Below are 21,671 nucleotides of genomic sequence, written 5' to 3' on the forward strand. Positions count from 1 at the left end.
GATGGCTGGTTATACAATACATGTACTTAACACTACTCAACTGTACACTTAAAATGGTTAAGATGGTAAATTTTGTGTTATTGCGTTTTTATCAAAACTGAATTTTTTGAAGAAACATAATCAAATATAAAAATAATAAATAATAAATAATAAATGAATTGCATGAGGAGTAAGCTAAATATTGGGTTGGCAAAAATGTTTGTTTTTCTCTGTACGTGGGCTCTAGCAGCTCTTACTTGTCTTTAACTTCTTTGGAAACAATTTTGTTAGATTGTATTGTGACAGCTGTCATATTAGTACGCATTTTAAGAAAGCTTATCAAAACTTGTGAATTTTTGTGTAGCCATTTTAATATTGAAGATGGAACCTTTTAGCATATTATGCTTTATTATTTCTAGAAAGGTAAAAATGCAACTGAAATGCAGAAAAAGTTTCGTGCAATGAATGGAGAAGGTCCTATGACTCTGTCAAAAGTGGTTTGCGAAGTTTTGTGCTCAAGATTCCTCATTGGACAACACTCTGTGGTCAGGTAGACCAGCTGAAGTTAACAGCAATCAAATCGAGACATTAATTGAGAACAATCAACATTATATCATGTGGGAGAGAGCCGACATACTCAAAATACCCATCAATAAAGTTATTGGTGAAAACGAAAAATGTGTGTTTACTTTATAGGAAAAATTATGGTCTTTTGGGCCAACCAAATATATTGGAGGTAAAGAAGTTTGCTATGCAGCTCATTGAACAAGAATATGAGTTTTGAATTAAAAAAAAATCTAATTATATACCCTGTTTCCACTATTTTACCTAGGAAAAGTTACTTCATCTCTGAAGCCCTTATTTTCACTTTAAGATGGATAATAATAGTGCATTCTTCATAGGTTTTCTGGTGAAAGTTCATTGAGACAAAACATTCAACATCTTTCGATGGTGAGTGGCATATTGTTAAATGCTCAATAAATATTAGTTATTAAAATAGTAAAACACTAAAATTTAATCACAAAATTAAAATTATTAATAGCATTAATAAGGAACTGTACCAACATTATAAAAATGGAGCTTTAAATAAAATATAAAAACTTCAGTGTTTCTCTTAGGATGCAGAAGAAAAATATAAGCACATGGAAATAATGAGAGAAAAGTGGTAAGTATAAAAAGTCAGATGAAAATATTTAAGGTATCCTTCATTGGTGGCATAATAAATGAAAGTAATAAATAAATTATATTAGAAACCAAACTTTCTAAGCTAAATATTTTGGCATGCAGAACGAATTACCTACCAGACAAGTAAATGGAGAAAAACCAGTTTGACATATATTCATGTGCATTTTTTATTGTTGTTCAGTTACAGTCGTCCTCATTTTCCTCCATTACTCTCCCCTGCCCTATCCACCTCCACCTTCCACATGTGTTCATACACTTTTGTTTTCTTTCCCATATATTCGTAGTTTCAACTTTTCATTCTTATTTATTTTTTTAAAAATTTTATTTATTTATTTTAGAGAGATGGGGAAGGGAGGGAGAAAGAGAGGGAGTGAAATATCAATGTGTGGTTGCCTCTTGCACACCCCATACTGGGGACCTGGCCTGCAACCCAGGCATGTGCCCTGACTGGGAATCGAGCCAGCGATGCTTTGGTTGCCAGGCCTGCACTCTGTCCACTGAGCTACACCAGCCAGGGGTTTCAACTTCTTAAAGTAATCTTAATTCTATTTAGGCGAAACATTAAAAAAAGTCACAACAAAGCAAATAACAAAAGCTGGAATAATTTCACAATTATCTTCAATAACACGAAAGTCTAGAAACCATTTGAGCAACATTAGGCCTCACAATCTCAATTGCCACCTGATGTCAGGCAGGTAAGACAAAGAGGGAAGTCGTGCAGGTAAGGGCTGTGGTTAACTGAAACCTGCAGGTTCAGACAAAAGGCAGGGCAGTTGCCACTTGATTCTGGTTCTGTATTGCTATGTGCGAATACAATTCCAGACCTGCCAGCTATTCACCCTTTTGAGAAAAGCCAGAAATATGAATTTTAATGTGAAATTTCCATATTTTTAATGCCATCAACAAATTCACATTTTCTGCTACTACTCTATAGGCCAAGAAAAACGCATCAGTAGGCACTGTATGCTCTCAACTAATACCTGGTCACCAGTTTATACAGAACAGAGGGGCAACCTAAATAAAAGTTCCATTTCTAGCTAAAGATTTTTTATGTATAAAAATATATTTTCATATTTTGATCACTTATTTTTCTATATTTCATATATTACATTCCTTTTTTCCATCCTTTTGTTTTTAAACTTATTTCTTAATATGTATACAGTGGATATTATTTAGACAGCTTATAGTTATAACTTGCTTTTAAAAAATCTAATCATGAGTGCCTCCTTTTTCAGAGGGTTTTCGCTCATTTAGATTTAATGTGATTATTGACAATGCTGACATTTGTTTTCCATTTGTCCCATTTCCTTTGTTCCTTTTTTCTCTTTTCTGCCTTCTTATTTTAGTACTTTTTAATGACTCCATATTGTTTTTATTGGTACATTAGCTATGACTAGAATAACACTTTATTGTGCTATTTAGAATATAAATTACATGTGTTTAATTTATCACAATTTAACTTCAAGTGATAATATACAAAGTCACATACTATTACAAACTTGAAATGATGTTTATCATTTCCGCCCACCCAGCCTTTTGCGCTATTATAATTACATATTTTGCTTGGACATACAAACCATATTATTCATTGTAAGTAATTTTTCTTTCAGGGGAAGATTCTCATTTAAAGATATTTAAATAATTTTCTTAGAAAGCTTTGTATAAATATATAATTAACATTTCCAATGCTCTTCATTACTTTCAGGTTTTGTATGTTTGGAAAGACTTTATTTAATCTTTGTGCTGGAAATATATTGTCAATAGGTAAGTATTTTAGATTGACGGTCTTTCATTTAATACTTCTAGTTTGCATTAATTGCAGTGAGAAATATGCCGTCACAGTTATCTTTGCTCTTTTATAGCAAATGTTTTTTCCCCACCTCTTTTTGCTTTAAGATTTTCACTGATTTTAAGGAATTTGTGATGTAACTTTGTAAAGTCTTCTTCATCTCACTTGCCATGAGGTGTATTGAAATTCCCAGAATTGTGGATGTATAGTGTGCATCAAATGCAGAAAGACTGCTATTTTTGAAATATTCTATCTGTACCCCTTACTTCCTTTTTTTCAGGGACTACATGTATGTATTTGTTCCAGAGCTCACATGATCTTACATCCAAATTTTTCAGCCTTTTATTTTTTATATCTTTCCTTTATTTTAGGTGGTTTCCATGGACATGTCTTTAATTTTACTAATCTTTTCTTCTGCAATTTTAATCAGTCATGAATGAATCCCATCTGGTGAATTTCTCATCTCAAATGTTTTAGTTTCTATCAGTACAAGTTCAATTTAAATTAAAAAATATCTTGTGTGTGTTTACTTAACATGTTTGATCTCTTCTCTAGCTTCTTAAACATATGAAATATAGACATAATAGCTTTTAAAAATATCCTATCTCGCATTGAGCACCAAACATCAGGCAAAACTGGGAAAGAAGAACCTCACCCCCAGGGTAATCTTTTCTCCCCCAGCATATTGCTGGTGATGTAATTTAGAGCCACTGACCTTCCATAGCACCAGTGGAACTCTGGCAGTCTTCATTTACTATTTTTGCTCTATTCTCTCCTTCTAGGACTCAGTCATATTTTTTTCCTCTAGGACTTAGATTTTTTTTTTTCCGTAAAAGGCCAGATAGTGAATACTTTATGTTTTGCAAGTCATTTGATGTGTCAAACTACTCAGCTCTGCCAATGTTATAAGGAAGCAGCCGTAGACAGATGATATGTAAATGAATCAACATGGCTTATGGTAAATACATCTTCTCTAGCTAGAGTTTCTTTTATCAGTATGTAACATCCTTCTTGGCATTAAATTATGTTTGTCAGGTAATAAGATTATTATGTCAGTTCTCTTTTGGTTCACATTTGCTTGATACATCTTACTTTTTTTCTTATAGGCAACATATTGTTGGATCTTTTCAAAAAATATGTTATTAGCATCTACACCTTTTTCACTCATATGTTTAACTCACTTTTATAGGTAATATAATTACTAGATAAATTTAACTACTGTTATATTGGCACTTATTTTTCATGTGAATTTCACAATTTTTTTCTTTTTTCCCATTTGTGCTTTCTACTTGAAAAATTGTAATTTGTTCTGCTGTTTAAAATATACACATGGCATTTATTTTTTATTATTACGGCAGTGACCTTTCCCAAATGCCCATAATCATGATTTTCTTTTTTATCTATTTATTTTATTTTATTTTAAAGGAGGAAAGGGAAAAAGAGAAGGAAATATCAATGTGTGGTTGCCTCTTGAGCGCCCCCTCCTGGGGACCTTGCCAGCAACCTGCGCATGTGCCCTTTGATTTGCAGTCAGGTGATCAATCCACTGAACCACACCAGCAAGGGACATGATTATTTTCTTATAACAAATTTGTAAACTTGCATCATTATACACACAGATACACACATGTAAATGTACATATATATGTTTCAAATATATTCTATATATTTCTTTTCTAATAGCACAATAAGTGTAACTTTCTCCAAAGGACATTTTCCCTGACAAGACAAATATATTAACTCAATCTTATTCCTCAGGTTCCCTACCTCATCAAACTGAATCATGTTGATTTTGGTTCTGGGTTATTATATATTTACTTCATTTGCTCTAGATTCTCTCCCCCCCCTTTCCCCCCCACTCCCCCGCCACACACATCCCTCTTTAGTGTTTGTCCACAGTAACAGTGATTGTGGGCAGTTTCTGTAGGCAGTTAGAAAGCAGCAAAACGATGGGACAGGGACAGAAGGTCACCAGGGCAGAAAGCCTCAGGTGCCTAGCATTGGGCAAAACTGGGGAAACAAGAACCTTGCCCCCAGGGTAAACTTTCCTCCCCCAGCTATCACTGGTCATGCAGTTTACGACCCTGACCTTTCATCCTTTCATATTGCTAGTCAAGTGGATTAGACCCCTTGATCTTCCATATCATGGGTCATGCAGTTCAGACACTCTCCTGATCTTTGTTCCACTGGCATGTCACTAGTCATGTGATAGACCCCATTAGAGAAGGAACAAGGAGCCAAAGAGCAGCCTCATTCGACTTCCATGCAGACCCTTGTATGACTGCTCCTATAGGAACCCCCTGGGATAACATCTGGATGTTAGGTGTGTTTCAGCTCCAGGCCTAGAAAAGCAGCAAATCCAGACAAGTGATGCCATGGCTGACATCAGGACCAGCTGCACTGACTAATGACCCCCTGCCCTGGTACCGGCCAATCAGTGAAGACCATGACCCTGAGGAGACATACCTGGGAAGCTGAATATTCTACTGGGATCCCTCCCTGAGACCTCCAGATAAATACCCTTAAGACTGAGGACCAGGGAGGTTCTCTCCAGGGAGCACAGTGGTGCCTTCACTCCATTCCCTTCCCCAGGCTTGTTTTCCTTGCCTGTTTTTCTCCTGGACTCCAGGGGCCCTTCCTTTGCCTTTGAGACTTGGTTCTTGAGCCCGATTCTTCTACAGCTCACTTCTTCTACCTCTGTGACTTTCTGAATAAAATTTTCTTGCAGTCTGAGTCTCGAGTCTGAATTTATTCTTAGCTGGGACTCTAGTACCGAGGTGGCACAGCTGAGATTTGGTCCGACTCCACTGGTTTACCAGCTGGTGCTCTTTTTGCTGCCATCAACGTTGCCACACTGTTTGATTATTTTTCTTATCACATCTTGTCCATCGGCTTCTGGATTTAGTTTTTTTCTAATTTCACTTTATTCTCTAAAATGATTTTTAATTGGGATATTTGTTCCTTCCTTTGCTTTCTAGTCAGCTTGCATTCAGGTTTTCTTTTTATCTTTGATATTTTAAAATTTAATTAAACTTTCTAGGCATAAGTTTTTTTTTAATGTCAATCTTATTGGGCACTCAGTGGGCCTTCTAAATCTAAGATCTTTCACTTTTTAATTCTGAGAAAAATTTCTAACTTTTTTATGCATAGTATTTATATTTAGAATTTTGTTGTGGCTTTTAATTCTTCTTTTATATGGCCAATATTTTTAATATCTTTATATATTACATACTATTTTAATTCTTAACCCACCAGTTCTAATATTTTTGCTTAAATCGGTATACATTGCAGAGCTCATGCTTTCTTTAAAGCATTTGTAGGGTTTCCACCTAGCTATTTTGGTGTGTTCATGCTTTCATACTGCATCAGCTACTCTATTTCAGCAGGTTCTCTGAATAGAAAGATGGTCTTGAATTTCTGGAAGTGTGTCTGGCCAAAGGCCAAAGGCCAGGCTTCAGTCTATGTAAAATCTGGTAAATTATAAATAGAGGAGGGGTTAAGTCCTTGGGCAGATAGTCCCAGGCACATGCAGAAGCTTTGCAGATTCCAGACTCTTAACTGTCACTCTCACAGAAGTTTCATCTGGTCAATGATTTATGTCTCATTTTTAATGGTAGCACAGCAATGGGAGGAGACAGTCTCCCTAGGTTGATATCCATCAGCTAATGAATATTGAGGGTTGGTAGGAGAAGAGTGAATGCCCCTAGGGCAGCTGGACAGCCTTAACCTTTTCTAACAATCCATCACTCAGACGGGACTTCTGTACCGCCTCATTATTATCTTAGGGATACCACTTCAGCAATCTGAGCTGCTGTAGCGGATTTCTGGTGAATGGGAAGGGGAGGCCTGTCCAAAGGCAATGCATAGGAAAGGCAAACACAAAATTCGAAAGGATTTTCTCCAGTGTATCTCCTCAAGGTCATCTTTGGAGCCTTTCCATAGCAGGATGTGACTTTCTACCCTTCGCCACATGCAGCCATTTCAGACGTGCTTCAGCCTCCTCAGGGCCTCCCGTTCATTATTTTGGTTAGCGTCTCAAAAATGTTTACCTGTAATGACAATATTACCCAACGAACTTTCAGGCTGATTCGAGGGAGCTGAGCCAGCAGCATAAGCCATTTCCCAATCTTGGCAGGAACTGGAACCCTCCAGTTAGTTGCCTAGTAAATTTTATAAACAATTTGTATTTCCTTGTTTAATAGTTTAAAACCTTCCTTCCAACATGGGTTTATTTGCATAGTTTTCTGCTCAAGGGCTGTTATATATTCATTGATACCATTTTACCTTTAAGAGTTCTGTGCCAAGAAGTGGCATCCATTTCAATTAGAGCTAGACTAGATTATATTACTGTCTTTTAAAGTGAAGAAAAACGGGAGAGCTTGAGCAGAGATGGTTTTCTGTTGCTGGATCTCTCATTTAGGAATAGTGCTCTCCTGGCAGTAGTTGAAGCTGACAAAAGAACAGACCATAGTGTGAAAAGAGTTGAATTACGTTGTGCCTTCTCCCCATTCTCCACTTAGGTGCATTTTCAAAATTAGGCATCAAAATGCAAAAATATAAAACAAATGAAAATGCAGAAATTACTACTTGCACAATGTCTATACAATTTTAATTCTAAACATTTCTAAAAAACTCTTCTAAGATTGCATATATGTTTTGTAAAGGATCATTTGAATTACAAAAAAGCCTCTATAACCCCCCCCCCCACATCAATTTACCTGCGAACAAAAAGATTCACACTGAGAAAATGGAACTTGGGACTATTTGATAAATTGCTACAGACTACTTGAATATTCCATTAGCAAAATAATAGCTCGTTATGGAACCTCAGAAGAATATAGTGTAATTACAATAGTACTCTCCTCCCGTGGGGGGGTGGGAGGAATGCAAATGTTAAAAATGATAGCTACTTAACCAATGTTAGGGGAAAATGCCTCAAAACAAACTCAGAGGTTATGTGATTTCTGGAATTCAGTGAACTTTTTGTAGTTTCCACTAGCTTTAATTAATTAAACGTGTTTGTGCCAAGCGAAGATTATTTGCATTCTTGGACTCATGTAAGTGTGGTAGGCAGTTAAACAGACATGAGCAGAGCGAGGAGATGGGCAGGTACAGATGATCACAAGGGTAGAAAGGCCCCAGTGCCTAGAAATGGGCAAAACTGGGAAAATAAGAACCTTGCTCCCAGGGTAACCTGTCGCCATCTAGCTATCACTGGTTATATGGTTTAGACCCCTGGGCTTTTATATGGCTAATGACGTGGTGTAGATCCTTTGGCCTTTCACATGGCCAGTCATGGCCCACCTGACATTTCCTCCCCTGGCATTATATTAGCCATGTGGGTTAGACCATCTAAAATAGGGTAGGCACAGGGGGCCAGAAAATAGCCCTTAAATATTAAACCCTCAGGACAGCAATGTTCTAATCTACATCAAATACATCTAGGCCACAGTTCTGCTTGAAGTCTAGGCCCAGAAAAGCAGTACAGCCGGACCAGTGATACCATAGTGGCCTCAGGACCCACTGCACCGACTAATGACTCCCTGCCCTGGTGCTGGCCAGTCAGGGGAGACCGGCTGAAAGGACACACCCGGAAAGCTGATGGATATGCTACTGAGATCCTCCCCTGGAACCTCCCCTAAAGTCTCCACATTTAAAAGCCCTTAGGACAGAGGACCCAGCAAGCTCTCCCTTCTTCAAGAATGTCCACTCCTCCCCCTACTTCCCCCCCAGGTGCATTACCTTGACCTTCCTCTCTCCTAAGCTCCAAGAACTCTTCCTTTGCTTTTGTAACTTGTTTCCTGAGCCCATTCCTCCTACCTCTGTGACTTTCTAAATAAACTTTCTCCTAAGATTTGATTCTTGGCTCTGAATTCTTTCTTAGACAGAACTTCAGGTTGCTGAACCAAGGTCCAATCTGACCCCTCCAGTCTAACACCTGGTGCACATTCCATGTGATAGTGATGTTAGAATTGTTATCAACTTTGCTATATTTTTCTGTAAGGCATACCTGGATATATTGAAGAAATAATGGCATAGTCACACTCTCAGTCCCAGATGAGAACATTTTGAGTAGTTGATAATTAGCCAGAGGCACTAAGGTAGAAAAGATGAGAAAGCAGGTTTGATGGAAGGAAAGAATGGAGGAGAGGGTAAAGGAGGAAAGAGAAAAAAAGGTAATAATGAAAAAGCAGCCTAGGGTCGAACATACAAATATGATGACTTCTATCACAGAGTTAAAATACGAAATACTAACAACGCAATTCTCCAAGTTCTTAAGTTAATGAATTTGTAGCAAATGTTCTTCTTTTGCTACTAAACCAAACACGCATAAATGAAACTCATTTTTCATTAAGGATTTAGCTTCATTTTTTTCAGGCCCAAGGTTGTTAATAGTGATGTTCAATAAACCACCTGGGAACAGCTAAATTGTGCTAATAAAGCCATTTAACCCTTTAAAGTTAAAAGTTGCTTTAAGAAAATTAAAGGTATATTACTAACTTTTGCTAGGACAGAACAAATTAGATTTAAAAAGACCAGACTTAACCCGGGGTTTTTATTCCTTTTGTAAAGCTGGCATATTGTCCGAAATATAGGAAATTTGCAAAATATTTCCAGGAGAGAATTTCATACTGAGCACATGCTCAATTAGCAAGTGTGTGTGTGTGTGTGTTATGTGCCCTGCCGTTGAGTGGGCTCCGGCGCCTGTTGAACCTGTGAATGAGTGATGTCCGGTCCTCAACAGCCCTGCTCAGCTCCTGTGGACTCCTGCCTATGGCATCTTTTATGGAATCGATCCATCTCATATTTGGTCTTCCTCTTTTCTTGTTGCCTTTTCTTGTTACCAGCATTATGGCTTTTTCTAAAGAACTCTGCCTTCTGAATTTGTTTTAGGATCCATCTGTTTGTCTTTCTAGCAGACCAAGGTATCTAAAGAGCTCTCCTCCAAAACCATATTTCAAACAAATTAATTTTATTCTGTTAGCCTCCTTCACTGTCCAACCCTCACAATCGTACATATTAATAGGGCATACAAGGGTGTGGGTGATCTTAGCCTTGGTCTTTGATGAACCATCTTCATTCTTGATTCCCTAATTCTTTTCTAATGTGTAGGAATATTCATACCTAACCATACTGCTATGTTTAATGTCACTCACTTGAACATGAATTTCATAATGGCCCCAAACTTCTCCATGGGAAGTATATTTGAAAAGAATTGTTGTCTGTCTTGTCTCTATCCTGCTGTGAGAATCACCAAAGGCAAATTTCACCTCCAAAATAATTAAGAAAAAAATCTACATAGTCAGAACAACAGTACAGAACAGTCGTGCTTGTCAGCATGCCTATGGCATTTTATTCAAATCCTAACTAATGAGATGAGGATAATAGGGCCTCACTCAATTGATTTATTGCCACACCGTCAAAGCTAGAACTAGATGCACACTCAATAAATATTTGCTGAATAAATAATATGATAAAGAATATGTGAAATAACATGTTATAGTGAGACCATATATCTATATTTAATATGTATACAGCCACTTTACTTTCCCATTATTTGTAGTACTGCTGGTGTTCAGTGGCATGGGCAGTCTAAAATTATGACTATTTAAATGTAGAAAATCAATATATTTAAGAACAAATGGTTTTACTTTCTAAAAGTCATTTTCTTGGTCACATAAAAATATCTTTGTACTTCTTCCATGCGCATTAATAGTGAAATGGGAAAGTGACTAGGAATACAATTTTAAAATTAGACTGAATACTATAAGCAGGAAATCAAAAGTGATTTATTTAGCATTCATCTGCAATGATATTACCTAAAGATTCAAGAGAAAACTTTTTGCAATATTTTTCAATTTTCTCAGAAAATGTTGTTCATATTTTTGATTGACTGAAAATTATTTTAGAAGGATGAAATTCTTGGTCTGGGTAATGGGGACTGGGCACTTTTTGTCTCTCCAATTAAAAGCAGCTATAAAACCTGGGTAGACTGTAGGAAGCAACTATTTGTGGACTCTGTAAAATAAATGGACTTTACCCTTGAACAACAACATAGGTTTGAACTACTTGGAGACACTTATACATGGATTTTTAAAAAAATGACCACACTGGCTCTTCTTATTTGTGGATTTCCTATCTAAGGATGCAAACAACTGCAATTTGAAAACTTTGTTTTCACATTCCCAGCCATGGATCAAAAATACAGTTTCCACAAAAATACCACCTTTGGCTGAAATCTGTGGAAATGTAGGGCCAACGGTACCTAATTTTGGGGGAGTCAAAGGTTATACTCGGATTTTCCAGTGTGCAGGGAGCGGCACCCTTCCCCTGCCTTCCCTCTGCATTGATCCAGGGTAGAAGTGGAGCAGCAAGAGGACTGGAGATGACAATATTTTGGCAGGCTTTCAAAACCTGCCAAACCAGCAGTGAGTTCTTTTTTTTTTCCTCTGGTATCCCCTGGTCTGGACCTAACACTGCTACAAACCTGGACGTGAGCGCTGGGGTACAGTAGAAGTAGAGAAAGCTCCAGGAGAAGCCTGGCTTGAATTTATAATCTTCAGAAAGTGATAAGCCCAAACCCCTATCTCCACAGTTTTGTCCCCTTCTGCACCAGCACCCAGGCCATCGCATGGCAACACTGGGGACTGAAGTGACGGGAGACACACTTAACTCTACATTAGCTGCAGTTCCATAGGGCCAGGCTCTCCCCACTGCTTTTCTCTCTCTATCACCCCAACACGCGGCCCAGGATGCAGGCTTTCACCTTTTTCCCCAGCTCCACTCCTTGTGGCCCTCCAACGATTCAAACATCAGAACTTTTGGTTATTGGTCCACAGTTACTTGGTATTCTGCTAATTTTTTCATGTTTTCTAGTCGGTTTCTTTTTGTTTGTTTGTTTTTCTCTTCAGTCTGAACAATATTTATCTGTTGATCTTCAAGTTTGCTTTCCTCTGCCATCTTTCCTTTGCCATCTTGCTTCTGCTGAGATCATTCCATGATATTTCAATCTTGGTTACTGTATACTTCAGTTCTTAAATTTCCATTTAGTTCTTCTTTATGTCTACTACTCCTTTTCTGAGATTTTCTATCCTTCCATTGGTGTCAAGGGCATTTCTGCCCCCCCTTTTTTTTTGAGGATTTTATAGCTACTTGAAAGTTTTTGTCAGGAAATTTTCATATCTATGCCATCTCAGACTATCTTTTTCTTTTTAAAAAATTTTATTTATTTATCTTTAGAGGGGAAGGGAAGGAGAGAGAGAGAAACATCAATATATGGTTGCCTCTCCTGCGTTCCCTGCTGGGAACTGGCCTGCAACCCAGGCATGTGCCCTGGCTGGGAATCGAACCGCGATCCTTTGGTTTACAGGCCCTCGCTCAATCTACTGAGCAACACCAGCCAGGGCTCAGACTGTCTTTTTCTAAGTAAGTTGAGATTTTCCAGGTTCTATATGTGCTAAGTAGTTTTAAGTTATATTGTGGACATTTTGAATATTATATTGTGTCTCCCCATCTAGCTGAAACCCAAGAGAGTGTGCCAATCTTTTTGCTTTAGCAAAAGCAAAAAGATTGGTTTGATTGGTTCAAGTCACAAGTCTCCTTTTCTTTTTATAAGTTATATATTTTTATTTATGCTATTACAGTTGTCCCACAACTTCCTCCTTTGTCCCACTTCACCCAGCCCCCCCCCCACTTCCTCAGCAAGAAATATTTAAAGTGATGAAAAGCAAGGACCTACAACCTAGATTACTCTACCCAGCAAAGCTATCATTTAGAATGGAAGAGCAGATAAAGAGTTTCCCAGACAAGAAAAAGCTAACAGAGTTCATCATCACCAAATCAGTATTAAATGAAATGTTAAAGGGTCTTCTTTAAGCAGTCACAAGTTTTGACCAGACTCCTTTGGTTTCATTGTCTGTTTCTCAGGTCCTTTGCTACGCTATTCAAATCTGCCCCACACGTCACACATGCAACCAGTCAGGACCTGGGGCAGTGGCCTACCCCATTATTCAATTCTCAGTCTGCGTCTACTGTTTAGATTCGGTTCCACTCCCATGCAGCTCAGGTGAGCACAGGAGTTCATAGCAAATAAAAGGTGTTTTCTTGGGCTCTTCCCTCTCTGCTATCACCTTGGTACTTTCTGTTTCCTTCAGGCTACCATTATTTAGTCCCCTGGTCTGAAAACTGAGGCTACAACAGATCTATCTGCTCTGCTGTTCACTCCTCGGCTGTGCTCACCTTGTGACTGAGGGGTGGGGGCAGGACGAAGGGGAAGGGGAAGCAGGAAAGGGGAGACGGGAAGCGTGTAGGTGCAGCAGCTGAGGCTCCTCCCCTCATTTTGAAACCACAGCTTCTTTATGTGGAGGGAACATTTTCTTCCCTCAACTTCATGAACTCCTACTGGGTCCCCTGTTGGCATCGCAACCACTACTCTTGGATCATTTGGGGGCTGAGGCACTAGAGGGGGAACAAAGAAAAAAAAGAACTAAAATGGGACTTCCACACTTACTCTGAGCATTAGGCAACCTTCTTAGCACTCCTTGAGCCAGAGCTCAAGTACTTCTCCTCTATTTCTGTCTGTGCCAAGGACCTTGTTAAGTTCTCGAACCATGTTGAATTCAGGTCATAGAACTGAGAGCCTAGAGGGAAATAAGATTGGTGACTTTACTCTCTGATGGTACTTTGAACTCTGATTTTCTTCTACTGTCCACTTGCCACTATTTTATTTTCAGAGTTTTCGAATAGCCACTCCACGCACGTTCTTTCCAGGTTTTAAATCTGAACTCACTGAGAGAGATGAAGTGAAGACTGCTTAGTCCATGGACGAATTTCTCTCTTCTCTGTGCTCATCTGAGCTGCATGTGAGTTGATCTGAATGTAAACAGTAGACACAGACTTTGAGAACTGAATGATGGGATAGGCCACTGCGCAAGTCCCTGACTGGTGTGTGTGTGACACAAGGGACAGTCTCTTTCCTCTCCAGCTTTCATTTTCACTCTGTCATCTATCTATCTATCTATCTATCTATCTATCTATCTATCTATCATCTATCTATCTAATCTATCATTTAACAGTCCCTACATTGGATAGCACTGGCTTCGATGATTTATAACTATAAATTAATAATGAAAATAAAAATAAATTAAAACTTAGGTTTATAGCTATAAAGTTGTAAATGGTTGATCAACATTTTATTTTGGTATCCCCATTTACCGTTTGGGTTAAAGCTTTTTAACCCAAAAGCTAGTTGCGGGATTCTCTCATATAAGATATTTAAGGAGTAATGAGTTAGTTTAGGAAAGTGAGTTAATTACTGTGGTGCACAAATATCCTCCTGTAAAGCTTATGATTTAGACCTTTATTATTCTGAATAAATGCATGTTTCAAGCACATGGCGTCTACCTACCACAAGCTTGAATCCCTTTGATAGTATTTTTGTTAACTGGCAATCATTCTATGATGAATCTAGAAATACCACTTTTGTAGGCAGTTTAATTTGATTGCTATGAAATTCTTCTCTAAATTAAGGCCAAATGAAATTTTCTATATTTTCAACCCATGTTTCCTTTTTCAATTTCTTGGGGTCTCAAAGAAGAGGACTTTAAAAAAATCTATTTAAAATTTTTTTAGACAGGAAAACCCTTTAAACATTTGAAGACAGCTTAGCTTTCCCCACTTAAATATTCCTAGTTTCTCTGGAAGCTTTTCATAGAACAGCCTATGGACATGTTTCTCTGGGTGGTCTGCAGACCAGCTGCTGCAGAAGCTTTTGAGGTTCCTATTTAAAAAATGCCGATCTTAGGTTTCACCTCAGATGTACTGAAACAGAATGTCAGATTACAGAGCCACGGCTCTGTGCTGTGGAAGCCGGGCCCCAGCTGGGCTCAGTGTCAACCTGTTCTGCCCTCTTTTTAACGGAGTTTTCTCTACCCATCAAGTGAATACCAGTGGGGAACTCACCCTTAGAATCGCAAAAGTACTTTAAAAATGTTTCCAGAAATTGGCGAGAGCACATACCCTGGGATTCCTGTATTCTCTGATGAATGATACAATTTATAGCAAGCAATGCAGTGAGAGCCAGTATCTCTGAGAGTCTGAAATTCTGAATTTAAGCGGTAAGTTTAAGGGGCCACCTCTGGGTCAAAACAGTAACTTTGGAGAGCGGGAACTGGAGGTGTGGGGGTTGGTAAGGACACTGTTCTTGTTGTTACTGTGGTAGCTGTCTGGGTCACACACTAGGTCTGCGGAGTTGAGTCCTCTGTTTAAAGGACATGGCATCCACCCACCATGAGCCGGAGAGGCAGGAGGAATTTAACTCTAATTCCTTCTTTGTGTCCTGATAGAAATTCTTGTACGAATTTCTATCCTCAGCCAGAAAGAAGTGGCAGCTCTCTGGGAGAAGGAAATTTGAGCTCAGTTTCCCATTAAATTCTACTGAAAGTTTCAAAACAAAATACCAGGGACTGGACTCCATGTCTGGAGTTTACGATCAAGTTGGTCTGGAAGAAGGCCCAGACATCCATTTTGTTTAAGTGCTCCAGGTGACTCCAATACACATCAGGGGCTGAGAACTACCATCCTGAATAATTAAAACAGAACTACCTTCCTGCTGGAGTTTGTTGTCAAAACTGATGTGAACACGTCCCAATAATTGATAATGAAGTCATAAAAAATATGGGGAATTACTATATCCCCATATAGTAACTCCTGAAATATATAGGAGTTACTATATGGGGATAAAACTCTTTCCTAATCCACTGCCCTTTAAAAAGTAAAATAAAATTAATGTTTCCCAGTTTGAATCTCTAGAGAAGAGAGGCATTTGAATTGTTTGCGAAAAAAAAAATTTCTCTTTGCAGGAGGGAATAAATAAAAGAAAATAAGTCCAGGGAGAAATATCTTTCACTTTACTTCTGAATCAGTAGGCTACAGTGATAATTAGCCACTCATTAAAAAAATAATTTTGTTTCATTAGCCTTTAACATTTAGTGTCTCCTACTCCTTCCTTATTCAAACCCAGAGGGCTAAAGTAACTAAAAACAGTGATTGTTTTCAGAGATGTAAGCTAAAATATGTCCTAGAAAATTTCAAAGACAAGTAGTTATTTATTCTACCCCTAGAAGCATACATGTAATTGGGATTGTGGACCCAATCTCTTTAGCTTGAAATAAAACTAACATGTTTTTCTCATTTTTTACTCTCTGCATATTCGTACATAGTGGTTTTTCCCTCTTCTGAAAACAATACACTCTAGCAAAACCACATTATAACCAGTATTAACCTTGTTTTTTTTTTTTTTCCTTTTCCCCTGCAAGTTTCAACTTTTACAGCTGTTGTGAGTTGCGGGCCAAATCAGAGATGAGAGGAGCTTTGTAGTTTCTGAAATTTCCCCTTCTTTCCAGAAAGTAACAAGAAGTCTTGGGATGACTGAGCCGCTGCCAGCCAGTGACAGACAGATCTTGCACGCCCTGCCTCCCTGTCTTCTCTCAGGAACTCAGCCGACTGAGGAATGCCACCTGTCCCTAGGCCACCGACTTTTCCCTGTGATCAAGAAATAACACAGGGGCAAGGATCCCTTTGTTGGTTCTGGGGAGTGTCCTAGGAATTTCTGATGTAACCAAATGTGAGCAAACTTTGGTTGAAATGAATGCCAAGAGCAGAGTTGAGACACTGTAATGGCCAGCTTTTATTTCTCTGTTGTTATTACCATGTGTACCTCTATTGATATTTGAGTTACTACTTCAAGTTATGTAACTGTAGAAAGGGTTTTCCCTCCCTCTTTGGAGCTGCAGCATTGTCAAGAAGCCTTCTGAAGGAAGATGTTCCAGTGGTAACTGACTTGCAGAAAGGCTCTGTGTAAGGAATCAGCTGTCGGAACACACCAGGACACGACCCACGCTAGGCCAATGAGGTGTTTTGGCCTTGAGTTTTAATCTGGAGCAGCCAGTTCAAGAGAGACTGAGAGATTGAAGCTGCATTAACAGCTCCCGTGATGTCCAGTTTTGTGTGGTAAATGAGGCCACATCTCAGCCGAACATTTCTTTTAAACAGCATTTTTTTTGCTTCTTGCTTCTTGTCTTTACTAAATTCCTTTACTTTTAATCTGTTTCCTAAGTCTGACTTTCCATTCTCCTGCGGATTCGGTGAGCCCAATATACTTCCAATAAATGCTTGTCTATTTAAATTACCCTGAACCAGTTTCTGTTGCTTGTAACCAAGGAACTTACCTGATACGTATGTGACGTAAACAGCGCAATCGTTAGAGTAGGAGGTAATCATTGTAGCTCGAGGTGTAGCGATATTCCCTGGGAAAATTTCTGAAGGTTGGCGGTGTATATAAAATTATAATCCAGAGCATAAACACAAGATTGGAGATGAATAATAAAAATCCAAGTACAGAATACTGTAAAAAATGGATAGTAGATATTGAATACTGAGAATCAATATACTTTACTGGAACTCCTTATAATTAAGTAAATGCTCATTTCTCTAAAATGAGGTAGGTGCAATCCTGCTTTGAAGCCAGGGCTTGTCTGCATTATTCATACATAATGGATATAACAGGCTCTTGGCAATTAACTTTAATGTGAGAAATATTGCCATTTTTGTGCTTTCATATTGAATTGGAAGTTTCATCTTCTGATGATTTGAATCTGGGTCAGGTACTCTCCACTAATGCAGCATTAAGGAAAACAAGTAATAACCACTATAGCTTGTGGAATGTCCTGGCTCTTTTACCAATCACTTAGGTGACCTACTTATAAAGGATTCCTCCCTGGGGCCCCTCAACTTCGAGGAACCCCAAAGGAAAGGAAATAAAAAACATCTAAGTAGGCTTTTTTTTGTTGTGCAAGGGCTGCAGCAGGTGAATGGAGGGAGTCCAAGCCCTTGTCTGGTTAGACAGAGCTAGTTAGATAAGGGCTGGTGAGGCCCCCGGGAGTAGAGCCATTCTCTCTACAGTTTTCCTTTGTAAAGGATGAAGATAGGGTTGAGTGAACCCAGAAGCGTTTTCCTGTCAGGGGGGAATTAGAACAAAGATTTCCTTTAAAGACAGTGTGCTCAGTACTGTCTAGTGATGGATGAATCTCAAAAGACTCAGTTGTGATAAAACCCCAATGTGTAGCTTCTCGTCAGGAGCACAGAGTAACTTCTCTAAACTTTTCTCTACTTGTCCTTTGTTCTCCTGACACCTCATTTCCTGTCTCTGGCTCTGTTCCCTCATTGTAATCCCATCTGGCCCTTTACCTAGAATTATTATTATGAAAATAAACTCCCAATTTGTCCCCCTTCTGAAAAGAAATACAACCTCAAGTTGCTGAACAACCACCCTTTCACTGTGGCAGTTCTTACTTAGAATTAGACTTTCTTCTTGAGCTAATCTTCTAATGCCATTTTTTCCCAACAGACTAATGTTTACAGAATAGACATTCTGGGATGGATAAATAATAGTGGTTAGTAAATCACTTTAAACACCTATTGCTCCAGAAATGATAAATACGATAAAAATTCTACTCTTCACTCTGAAGGAATACACGTCCTCACTTCCTTAGACTCATTCTCGTTATTCCAGCTTTTCCTCAGTGCCTGGGTGCACAGCGTCCTGCAGGTGCACATTTTTTTAATATGTTCCCAGTTATTCTGTTGACATCTTATTATGACTCACGTTTGAGATGAAATTTTACTCCATGAAAATAACTTTGTTTTACTTTATCTTTTAATACAGTACTCTGGAGTATAATACACATATAATAGGCTAGATATACATGTATGAAAAAATCGCTGAAAAAATAGTTGACTAAGGTGGTCTCATTACATAAAACCAGTGGACTTGTACAGCCCTCATTTTCAACACTTTGATGGTATTCCCCTCGTCATTCACAGTCCTCCTTAGACAATGGTTCGCAGATATCTAGAGAAAGTGAAAATGAAGAAAGATTTCCTCAGCATGTGCTCCAGGGTTGCTGTGTGTGGTTGTGCAGTTGCATACTGCATACGTTTAAGGAGAACCAGTCTCATTGTAATCAGTCCATGGAGGGGCCCAAAGATGCTCCCCATCTTTGTACATTTTCTTTCTTTTTTAAAAAGATTTTTATTTACTTTTAGAGAGAGGGGAAGAGAGGGAGAATGAGAGGGTGAGAAATATCAGTGTGTGGTTGCCTCTCATGCGCCCCCTACTGGGGACTTGGCCCACAACCCAGGCATGTGGCCTGACTGGGAATAGAATCCTTGGCCCTTTGGTTCGCAGGCCCTTGCTCATTCCACTGAACTACACCAGCAAGGGCTATTATCTTTCTTTCTTTAAAACAGTACTTACCAAATAACATCACTGACAGATATATCCATCAGATCACTGAACAAAATAGAAGCATGCTGACTTTGTCAATTATTTCATAATTTTGTGGGAGCTGCTTCCTATCTATTTGCAGTCTCATAACATAGTCATTCCCCCCTTTCATGTATGTTACATATAGTAACCATCTCCTGTGTGACCACTAGTTAGTTGAGTAATGGTTATATGATGCCCCGTACTTACTAGTCATACTGGCAAACTTGAATTTGCTACTCTGCATCGTATTTCTGGATCTTTGCACACAGTCAATTTTTAAAAGTATAATTAATATACAATAAAATTAATCCTTTTTAGGGTACAGTTTTAGGATTTTTGAAATTATATGTAGTCTGGGGACCATCATGACAATGAAAATCTAGAACTGTTTCCTTACCCCCACAACTCCTTTCTGCCTTTTTAAAGTCAACACCCCCTTCCAACCCATGAAAACTGCCGATTTGTTTTCCCTCCGCATGGTTGTCCTTTTTCCAATATGCCATGTAATTGGAACCATACCTTATTAGTGTATTGGGTCTGGCTCCTTTCCCTGGGCATATTGCATTGAGATTCATTCATGTTATGATGTGTTTCAATAGTGTTTCCTTTTTGACTGCTGAGTAGTAGTCCATGGTAAGAGTGTGCCATGGTTTGTTAATCCACTCACTCATCAAGGGGCATTTGGGTTGTTTCCAGTTTTAGGAGATTATCGTCAACTTACTATAAATGTTTATAGAAAGGTTTGTATGTAAACATAAACTTTTTAGGGGGCAAACACCTAGGAGTGAGATTGCGCCATTTATTAATCAGATGTTTAACTTTATAAGAAAACGACAAGCCCTTTTTGAAAGTATCTGTGCCATGTTCCATTCCCACCAGCAATGCATGAGAAATCTAGTTGCTCCACATCCTCTCCAGTGGTTGGAATTTTAGCTTTATTTTGTTGTTATTGTCGTTTTTGTCCGTTTTTTTATTTTAGCCATTTTAATTATTAGGTAGTGACCATGGTTGAGGTTATAACTTGTGGTTCCTTAATGACTAATGATATGTGCTCATGGTTGTATTTATTTATTCATCTATATGCTTCTCTGATTTTTTTCTTAGAGTCTCTCTCTTATGCAGACTGGGACAACAGAGCAAATATCACCTTCTGTGGCACATCTTCTCAGACTGCCCTTCTCAGTGGGCAGTTATTCCTCCTTGATGTCTGAGTGGCAACAGGAACTTGCCTCTGCTGGTGCATTTTTCACCTGCCTCCACCCACCACCTGTTTCAGTGTAAACTGGTCAGTCTCAGGTGAACAGAGACTCCGCTCAGTTTGTGACTTGAGTGCCTATTTCAGATTAACTGAGTTTCCTCAAGTGTCCAACTGTAGAATTAGACCATATATTTATAATAATCTGTCTGCCCAGATGCTGTGTAACTCTATTATTTAGCCTGGCTGCAGGAACAAAGTCTAGCAAATGGGTTGAGAGTGTGAGGTGGGAGCACACACATAAATATGCAGCAGCTGATGATATAATAACAAACTACTACTAATAAAAACATGAACCAAGTACATCATAGGTGGCAAGAATCGTACCAATTCTAAGGTTTAATTTATCTTAATTTTCCTCATTAACAACCCTATGGAGTAGGTATTATTAACTAATACCCACATTTTGCAAATCCGAATATGGGATCAAAGAAGTTTAAGCAACTAGTCCAAACCTGCCCAGCCATGATGTTGCAGAGCTGGGATAAGAACTGAGGTCTGTCACTCTCTGAATCCTTTGCTGCTTCCTGCCCCACAGCACCGTGCCTGTCTGTGCTGTTCTCATTGGACGCTCTGTATCCATGTCTATCCATCGTAACACGCACAGCTGAAACACCTCGGAAGTAAAGCATTTTCTACCTTTGGATAAAACTAAATAAAATATTAGTATTTTACAAATAACCTCTTTAAGCAGCTACTGTGGGGAACACAGAAATAAAAAAGGGTGGAATTTAATGAGTTGTTCGGATGTCTAAAGCACTTTATCGCTGTTGAAAATACTGTACCTTTCTATGTGACATCAAAATGCCATATCCTAGGTAGATGAATGAGGAGGCTGTTGTTCCTGCCGATCAGAGTTCAGCTGCTGTTAAGTACCAGCAGTTTATGTAAGCTATTCTAGGGGTGCAGAGGTTCCATTTCTTCCATCACTCCTGTCCCTCAGCCCAAGATCCTGTTGCTTTCCTTAATTGCTTCTTCTCTATTTGGTAGTGCCTGACAGTTTATTAAGGCAGAGAGAAACTGCGGTGATTTATCATTAAACTTCCACTGTAATTACACTTCCACACACGTAGGCTCTTGTCAGCTTTACAATTCAGCTCAATATTGCATACGTTAATGTTATTAGGATATTAACA

General features: G+C 38.7%; 1 pseudogene; it reads right to left on the reverse strand.

Moving 5' to 3' along the window:
* The window catches only part of LOC119038727 (PDZ domain-containing protein 11-like), a 32,259-nt pseudogene extending 11,131 nt beyond the window's left edge, over window positions 1-21,128 (reverse strand).
* Between the last annotated feature and the right edge of the window lie 543 nt (window positions 21,129-21,671).

The sequence above is a fragment of the Artibeus jamaicensis genome, unplaced genomic scaffold (assembly GCF_021234435.1).
Source record: "Artibeus jamaicensis isolate MK-2021 breed Jamaican fruit bat unplaced genomic scaffold, CSHL_Jam_final contig_482, whole genome shotgun sequence".
Lineage (NCBI taxonomy): Eukaryota > Metazoa > Chordata > Mammalia > Chiroptera > Phyllostomidae > Artibeus > Artibeus jamaicensis.